General features: G+C 44.8%; 2 pseudogenes; both read right to left on the bottom strand.

Moving 5' to 3' along the window:
* The window catches only part of LOC130198357 (non-homologous end joining factor IFFO1-like), an 11,238-nt pseudogene extending 4,976 nt beyond the window's left edge, over nt 1-6,262 (bottom strand).
* Nucleotides 6,263-7,442: 1,180 nt separating this feature from the next.
* On the bottom strand, nt 7,443-8,964 carry LOC130203944 (glyceraldehyde-3-phosphate dehydrogenase-like; annotated as a pseudogene).
* Nucleotides 8,965-9,369: the final 405 nt, after the last annotated feature.

Raw genomic sequence — 9,369 nt, 5'->3', positions numbered from 1 at the left:
AATATAATGTTAAATAGTAAGAAATTTTTATTTTTTTTTGGGTTTGTGTAACCCATGTATAAATATTTTAAATTAAACTGGGTATTAATAATTTTTAAATTTTATAATATTAAAATTAAAGGGTTTGTTTTTTTATTGTGTAATTGAATTTTTATTAATTTTTTAAATATTGAGATTTTTTGTGTTGATGGATAATTTTAAAAATTTTTTAATATTTTGAAAAATTTTTGTTTAGGGTATAATTGTTTAAATTGTATTATTTGAGTTTAGTTGGGGTTTGTTTATTTCCCCCTTGGGGGTTTGTGTTTTGTGTTGTTTTCTTTTAATGTGTCTGTGTTGGTTGTTGTGTTTTGTGTTGATTTTTGGGTTGTATTTGTTGGTGATTGTGTTTTGTTTATTGGTGGTTGGGCTTTTGCCCCCTTGTTCATGAGTTTTTGGGGGGGCACCCCTCCTCGGCCCGTGGTTCTTTTCCCGGAGCCCCACCTTGCCCTGCGGGGGCGCTTTGCCTTCTTGGGCCGCCGGGTTTTTTGGGGCCGGACTTTGGGAATGAAGGCCCTTCGGGGTAATGGGGGGAAAGGCTCGGGGTTGGGAGGGGCCGGGAAAAGGAGGCTCTGGGAAAATGGGGGGAAGAGGTTTTCTGGGTTTGGGGAGGCCAGGGGAAGGGGAAGGCTCTTGGGTTTGAGGAAAAAAGGTCTTAAAAAACCTAATCGGGGTTTAAGGGGGGTTGGGGCCTTTTGGGGAGGGGCTCGGGGAAAAAGGGTAAAATTTAAACCTTTTGATTTTTCAGGGGAATTTTAATGGGGGAAAAATGGGGATTTTTGGGGCTTCATGGGTTAAACCCCCATGGGTTTGGGGGGACCTTTTCCTCATTGCCGGGAGGGGGCCATGGGAAATACACCGGGGCCTTTTCCCCGATCCAAGGGGGGTAATAAGGATTTTCTTTCCCTTTTTAGGTTTAGGGGGGAAAAAACATTACCCAGGGGTTGGGGAAACCTCCCTGGGCCCAGGGTTAATGACCCCAACCATGGGGTGGGGGGGCCCGGGGGCCCCTTTTGGGTGTAGGCGATGGGGCCTTTTTGGGAACCTGTGATTTCGTGGTTCCGGGACTTTTGGGTTTTAAAAAAAACCCCCTTTTCCTGATCCCTCCCGATCGTCCTTTTTTTCTGCCTGCCCCCGGGGCCGGGACACAATAAGCAACCCCTTTGAAACCGGAAAAATCAAAACCTGCATGAGGAAAATGAATCAATGCATTTAGCTAACACTAAGATTGTGTGTGTGTGTTTATGTATGTATGTATGTGTGTGTATGTATGTATGTGTGTGTTTTGTTTTGTTTGTGTGTTTTTAATGTATGTGTGTTGTGTTTTGTTTTTGGGGAATATGTTGTGTTTTGGTGTGTTTGTGTGTGTTGTTTTTTATTTTTTTGTTTTTGTTTTAAATATAGATTTTTTTTTTGTTTTTTGTTTGTTTTTTGTGTGTGTGTTTTCAATTTCCCCTTGTGTTTCAAATTTAAAAGGGTATGGGAAAGTTTAAGCAAAATTCCTTGTTTTGGCCAAATTGTAATTATATAAATTAAATTTGAAAAAAAACAAAAAGGGGGCCCCGGGGGAAAACCTGGGGGGGCCTTGGGGGGCGGGTTGGGGGTTGGGGGGGGCCCGGGCCCGTTTTGGGGGGGGGTTTTTTGGGGGGGCCCCCGGGTTGTTTTGGGGTTGGGGCCTGGGGCCCCCCCCTTGAGGGGGTTTGGGGGGTTTGGGCACCCCCTGTGCACCCCAAGGACCAAAACCCCCCCAGCAAAAAATTTCCCCCTGTTTTCAGGGTGTCACGCCTTCAAACCCCACACAAAAGCATCCTCTGCATCTGCTCGTTGATCTGATTGGCCGACGTGCTGCACGACTCCTCGTCCTTGGCCCCGCCCCCCTCGTCCGACTGCCCGCTCCGCCTCCTGGCGTCCAGCGTGGAAGGGGGCGTGGCCACGTGCTGGAAAAGAGGGACATGCACGTTTACTGAAGAAAACACAAAGAAAAAAAAACCCGAAGGCGTCCGATTGGTCGGGGAGGGAAAGGGGGCGTGGCCGACCTGGAACATGTGGATCGTGTCCTCGCAGCTCCTCTGCTGGGCGACGTCACACAGGCGAGCCGTGATGTCGATGCGGCGGCAGATGTCCATGTCCACCTTCATGGCCTTCTCCTGGATCTGAGAGTCCAGGGCCGACAGGTTCTGGTGGAGCGAGGGAGGGTTCTCCTCCTCCGGCCCCCCCGAGTACTGAGGAGGAACCACGAGTCAGCACATTCCTGAGGTTCTGACGAGTCATGCTGACGGAGACTCACGCTGCTCACGAGGGGCCCTTTTAAAACAGGCTCATCGGACAGCTGCTTAGCCCCCAGGGGCAACTCTCCTGGCACCCGCCCTCCTCCGCCACTGCACACACACACACAAAAACACACATGAAAACACAACACACACACACCCAAACACACACACACACACACACATGAAACAAAACATGAACACAAACACACACCCACACATGAAAACACACACAACAAAAAAATAAAAAAGAACAAAACAAAAAAAACAAAAAAGAACAAACAAAACAAAAGAAGAAAAAAAAGAAAAAAGAAAAAAAATAAACATAACCCCCACCAAACCCCACCCCCTGAACCCCCCCACCAAAAAAAAGGAAAAGAAGAAGGAACAAGAAAAAAAGAAAAAACAAAAAAGAAAAAAAAAAGAAAAAAAGAAAGAAAAAAGAAGAAAGGAACATTTAAAATTTTTATAATTAAATCCCCCTTATTTAAAGGGATACGTAATACTATCATGAAATACTTAGTGTACTATAATAAAGTACTATAAAAAGTACTATAAAAAGTACTACAGTAAAATACTATAAAAAGTACTCAGTAAAGTACTATAATAAAGTATTATAAATAAAAAAGTACTATAAAAAAGTACTTAGTAAAGTACTATAATAAAGTATTTTAAAAGAAATACCCATTTTATAAAAAATACTTACAGTTTTTGAAATTTTTTTTTATAAAACATAAAAAGGTTTTTAATCTTTAAAATCCCCCCCAAAAAGACAAAAAAAAAAAACACACCACCCAACAACAACCCACACCCACACCCCAACACACACACACAAAACACACACACACACACAAAACACACACACACACACGCAGACACACACTCACACACACACACACACACAACACAAAACACACCAACAACACACACACACAGACACACACAAAACCCCAACACACACACACACACAGACACACACAAAAACACACACACAACACACACACACACAGACACACACCCACACACACAAAAACAAACACAAAAACACACACAAAAACACACACACACAGACACACACACACACACACAGACACAACACACACACAACACACACACCACAACACAACACAACACAGACACACAAAACACACACACAACACACACAACACACACACACACAGACACAAGAACACACCAAACAAAGAAAAAAAAAAAAACACAAACAAGGGAAAACACGGCCAACACCCAACAACAAACACACACAACCAGACACAAAAAAGGGCGGGGGTTGAACTTTTGGGGGCGGGGTTTTTAGAACAAAGGGGAAAGAGGTTTGTGAGTGTTTTAAACCCAAACTTTGGAAACACAGCTGTAACACCTCCCCAACAAAACTTTTAAAAACCCCTTTTGTTTAGAGGGCTCAGACAGGGTTTAAAAACCCTGGGGGCCGGGGCTTCAGGACCATGGGGGCCCGGGGGTTCAGGACCCATGGGGACAGAGCCTTTTCCCGTTTGGTTTTGCTTTTCTCTTAAAATTTTCCTTTTCTTTTCTGGGTTAAAATCATTTATGCTGTTTAATTAGCCCCCATCCTTTCTGAGGGAAATTCTGTTTCCAAATTTCTTCCTTTGGTGTTTGAGAGTTTTGGGCCCTTTTCCCGACAGGGAAAAAAACAGCTTTTCTCCTTAGCTTTAGCTTTAAAACTCCCTTAGCTTCATGGGTTTGCTTCCTGCTGTTTGCTCGTTAGCTTCTGGGTGGGGAGGCTCGTTGGGGTTCCCTCCTGTTAAAACTTCATTGGCCGGGTTTTGTTGCCCCAAAACTGTTTACCCCCAAAAAGGGGGTTTGCCGAAAAACCTGTGTTTGCTTTTGCCGACCAAGTTCGGCCCCCAAAGGGGGGGGCTTCTCTGTTAATAGTTGGGGTTAAAATTTTTTTTTCACTTCTTTAAAGGGTTGTTGAAACCGAGGTTTCCCCCCTTTGGGCCCAAAAACGGGAAACTAAAAGATTTCATATAAGTTTTTACAGGTGTTTTTTTTTAAATTTTTTACTAAATTTTAGGGGGCCCCCTAGCCCCCTAGGAAAAACCGGCCCTGAACCAAAGCCATCACGGAAAATAATAAACGATTCCTTTGGGAAGGCAAAGGCGCCCCAAATTAAAGTTTCAAAAATTAAAAAAAAATCCGCCGAAAACCTGAAAAAGGGGGAAGGGGGGGGAAAGGGGGGGGAAGGGGAAAAAAAAAAAAAAGAAAAAAAAAAAAAAAAAAAAAAAAAAAAAAAAAAAAAAAAAAAAAAAAAAAAAAAAAAAGAGAGGTGACATCACTGGCTGTCACAGGCCAGTGCTGCATTGCAGGTACCAGGACAAGAGGGGGGGGCAGACAGACAGACAGGTGGAGGTGGTGGGGGGGGGGGACAGACAGACAGGTGGAGCTACAATGAAAGACGGAGAGGTCACGACCTCTATGGACGGCTGCAGCCCAGAGGGCAATTCAGTGGAACGGCTTCAGATTCTACAATACCCATGAGCCTCCTGCTCCTCCAACCTGACCTGCTCCACCCTTAAACCTGACCCGCTCCACCCTATGTATATGTATATATATATATATATATATATATATATATACACATATACAGGGTATATGTTCTTTAGGTGTTATTGATTTACAAAATTATTATTTTTTATTAATTATTTCAAGAAAAGTTATTTGTTTAATTTATAAGGCAAATAAAAAAAGTTTTTCATTTGATTTATGCCATATTGTGATATATATATATATATAAAATAATATACATATGGTTTAATAATAATAAATACAGTTAATTGTATAGTTTATGTGATTTTTGCCGCATTGTGATATTTATATTATATAGAAAATATAAAAATAAAAATATATATATATATATTCTATATTTAAAATAATATAAGTATATATATTAATATAAATAATAAATATATATATATATATATATAAATAAATATATATGATTTTAGTGATATTTCAGTGGACCATCAACAGGGCTCACCTGGTCTTGTACTCGTCCCTCTCTCTCTTCACTTTGGCCAGCACGTTGTTGAGGGCCCGGATCTCTGGGGTGATGGTGTCCACCTGGACCCCGACGCCGTCCGGCTGCGCCCAGGGGCCCCCGGGGGGACCCGGGGCGCACGACTCCCTCCCGAACCGGCGCGTGGGGTTGAAGGACCAGATAGCGCCGGGGAGGAACCGCGGCTGGGGGGGAGGGGGCCCGGTTCCGTTGCCGTTGGCGATGGTTCTGGACGGGTCGCTGGGGCTCAGGGCCGGACTGCTGGGGAACCCGGGCGTGGTGAGGTTGCAGTTGGAGTCCTTGGCCCCCGGGTGGAGGCCGGCCCCCAGGGGCTTGTTGTCACACAGAGGAGGGGCGTTCAGGGTCGGGGAGAGGAGGCCGCCGGGAAAGGGAGGTCCCTTGTTGGCGTTGTGGGGATGAGACCCGGTCTGGCCGGGATGGGCCCGATGAACCCGGTCTGGACCCCCATCTCCTTGGTCGGGGGCCTCTGGGCCCCGCCCCCGCCCTCCAGCGCCTGCTGCAGCTGCTTCTCCAGAACCTTGTTCCTGCGCTCCAGCTCGTGCACCTTGGCCAGGAAGCAGCGGAAGCGCAGGTTCAGGGTCTTCAGGACGCTGATGTTGGAGCCCAGGTCGTTGCGCAGCTCCGCGGCCCCGGGGGGCGGAGGGGGCCCCTGCAGGTGCAGGTAGGCGAGGCCCGAGGGCGGGAAGGAGCCCAGGTCCGGCCCGGACAGCCCGTCCGGGCCGAACCCCCCGTGGTCCCCCAGGAAGTAGCCCGGGTCCAGGATGGCGTAGTCGTTCATCATCTGGTGGGGGGGGTGGGGGTACTGCTGCTGCGGCGGCGGCGGGGGGGCCAGGACGCCGCTGTCCCCCAGGGCCGGATTCATGCTCGAATAGGAGAATCTGAAGTGCTCGAAATCCGGCATCAAGCCAGACTCCTGTCAGGACCCCCTGGCGTGTCTGAGCCCCCCCCCCGCTCCGAGACCCCGAACGTGTTTTTTTGGGAGGGGGGGCTGCGGGCTCGTCCGGTGACGCGGGTTAGAAAGAAGAAGCTTCTTCTCGGCCCCAAAACCGCAGCGACAATAACGAGGATGGAGGATCACGAGCAACGACGACACTGTGCCGCTAAGACCATGAACGCACCGCGAGGGGGGGGGGGGGCTGCACCAAAAAAGAGATGAGTTTACTTTTTATACGCCAACGTGCGCGCGCACTATAACGAAACGTTTATTCTAAGCCTTAGAATGAAGCGTTTGCGAGATATTTTTGCAGCTGTAATAGAAAAAAAAGAATCATACGTATAAATATATAAATATATCTTTATATAAATCTATAAACATATATGAGCTCCGTACCTGCAGTCAGAGGAGGAACACCGGGACTCGGCACCGGGCGGTGAGGTGTCCACGCCGGCGGCTGACTGACTGACTGCGGCGTTCAGGGACCGGAGTGACTGTAGTAGAGGAGCGCGCTCGGGCTACCGTAAGCACCGGAGGAGAGGCGCACCGCAATATTTACAACGCGTCCTGGATCAACCACGTGACTGGAGGGTTTACAACCTTAAAACACAAGACGTGCTCCTCACGGGAGTTCCTGTGCCGGACAATAGAAATATACTTAAAATATTGATAGTAATAATCATATACGGGGTTCTCTGATGATGTAATGGTGTTAAAATAAACTTTAACTTCTTACCTTTCGATCTAAAATGTTGTATTAATATTACAGGGTTCTTACATATTTAGACCAGTGGATTTCCAGGACTTTAAACCAGATGTCTGTGATTAAACTGAAATCTCTGTATAAACATGAAAAATGTAGAAAGTGTTGCGTATCGAGAGCGTACGCCGGCTTATATTTTTTTAATTACTTCATACTCGGCGTAAATGAACATGTGATTATAACACATTTCCATGACTTTTCCCAAACTTTTATGATTTAAGTTTTTTCCATGACTTTTCCAGGCCTGTAAATGACCATTTAAAAATTCCATGACTTTTCCAGGTTTTCCATGACCGTATGGACCCTGACATTAAAGTGAGCTCTGCCGTCGTGGAGACATTGATATGAACCTGTAGATCGTTCCAGTCAAACAAACGACACGGCGGTGCTCCACTCAGGACTTTATTCTCACGCTCAACAGGTCACTTCAATAAAGTTCAGTGTATATAAAAAAGGTTTTCTAATCTCTCTGGGATTGGACGGACGTCGTGGAGGACAGGGCGGCGGCGTCCAGTTACAGGTGAAGGTCGGGACGGGGATGGGGGGTCATGGGACGGGGGGTCATGGGTCGGGGGGAGGACTTCACTCCTTGGAGCTCATGTGCAGGACGAGGTCGCACACTCTGTGGCTGTAGGCAAACTCGTTGTCGTACCTGAGGAGAATAAACGTGATATTTATGAACGGGAAAAATGTTTATATATGGATATATAAATAAATATCCATAAATATTATTATATATGTATGTATTTATATATATTTAAATATATATGTGTGTATATTTATATATATACATACATATATATATAAATGAATATCCATAAATATTATTATATATGGATGTATTTATATATATTTAAAGATATATATATGTGTAAATTTATATATATACATACATATTTATATATATATAAAACATTTTAAAAATTTTAAAAAATATATACAAAATAAATATATATATATATATATATATTAATATATATTATATATGTATATATTTATATCTAAATCATTTTAAAGCCTTTTAAAATATATATATATAACACTTTTTAAAACCTTTAAAAGAAAAAAAAATATATATATTCTTATATACATGTAAATACATATATATATAATATATATATTTATATATAAGACATGTTAAAGCCTTTAAAATACATATATATATATTTAAGGAGTTTCAATACATGCTTTAAACTAAAGTGTGCAGGAAATGTAGATTTAATTAACTTTAATGTAACTAAGACGTCGTTTCCAGGCGCTCTTTAAATTATAAACTCATGAATGTTTTCTCCACTCAGTTGATAATTGGAAATTCACTTCCATCCATTTCTCATCGATCCGTTTGAGTCAGATGAAGTATATTTGATCCCGTATTTCCCTCCATGTGCTGTGTGTGATGAAGACGTGTCGTCTCGGTTCCCAGAGGACACACGCGTGTCTCTGAGCAGCCGGACACGCCCACCAGGACACACGCGTGTCTCTGAGCAGCCGGACACGCCCACCAGGACGTCCTGTCCACTCACCATGACACCAGCTTCACGGGTCTTTAGGGCGATGCCCCCGGGGGCCGGCGGGCAAGATGGAGGAGCGAGTGTCTCCGTTGAAGTCCGTGGACACGACCTGGGAGGAAGAGACACACGTTGACCTCCTCATGCTGAGAGTCCTAACACCTGTGCAGGTGTGTCTGAGGTAGTAATGCAGCATGAGTTCAGCTGGAAGAGGCTTCATAAGCTCTGGTTCCAGGGAGACGCCGTGCTGCCACCTGGTGGCTCGTAGGGGCGCTGCACCCTCTCTGCTATACCTGGTCCTCTGTGTATCCCAGAATGCCCTTCATGGGCCCGTCAGCCGCGGCTTTGATCACCTTCTTGATGTCATCGTACTTAGCCTGAAGGTAGAGACGTTTGAATTAAACGGGTTACGCCGTAATGATGATGCCGCGATGACCCCCCAAAGATGTATGATGGGTGGCGTTGATGTCATAATGATGTCCGGGTGCTTCGTTATGATGCTGTTGATGTCATGATGAGTCATTTAAGCTGTCATAATGATGTCATGATGCTGTCGTTATAATGTCATGTTTGATGTGCATGATGCGTCATGATGTGTCGTTTATGCATAATGGCGTGATGCTGTCGTTATGATGTCAAAAGGGCCAAAACGGGTTATGATGTCATAAAGGGGGGTCCGGGTGCTGTCGGGTGTCATTTTGCTGTGCAATGTGATGTCATGTTGATGTCGCGATGTCATGTTGATGTCAGATGTGTCTTTGATGTCATGATGGTGTCATGATGCCCGTCATGTTTCTGTCATG

This window comes from Pseudoliparis swirei, chromosome 1 (genome assembly GCF_029220125.1).
Source record: "Pseudoliparis swirei isolate HS2019 ecotype Mariana Trench chromosome 1, NWPU_hadal_v1, whole genome shotgun sequence".
NCBI classification, from domain to species: Eukaryota; Metazoa; Chordata; class Actinopteri; order Perciformes; family Liparidae; genus Pseudoliparis; species Pseudoliparis swirei.
This window is presented reverse-complemented; position numbering and strand designations above follow the sequence as displayed.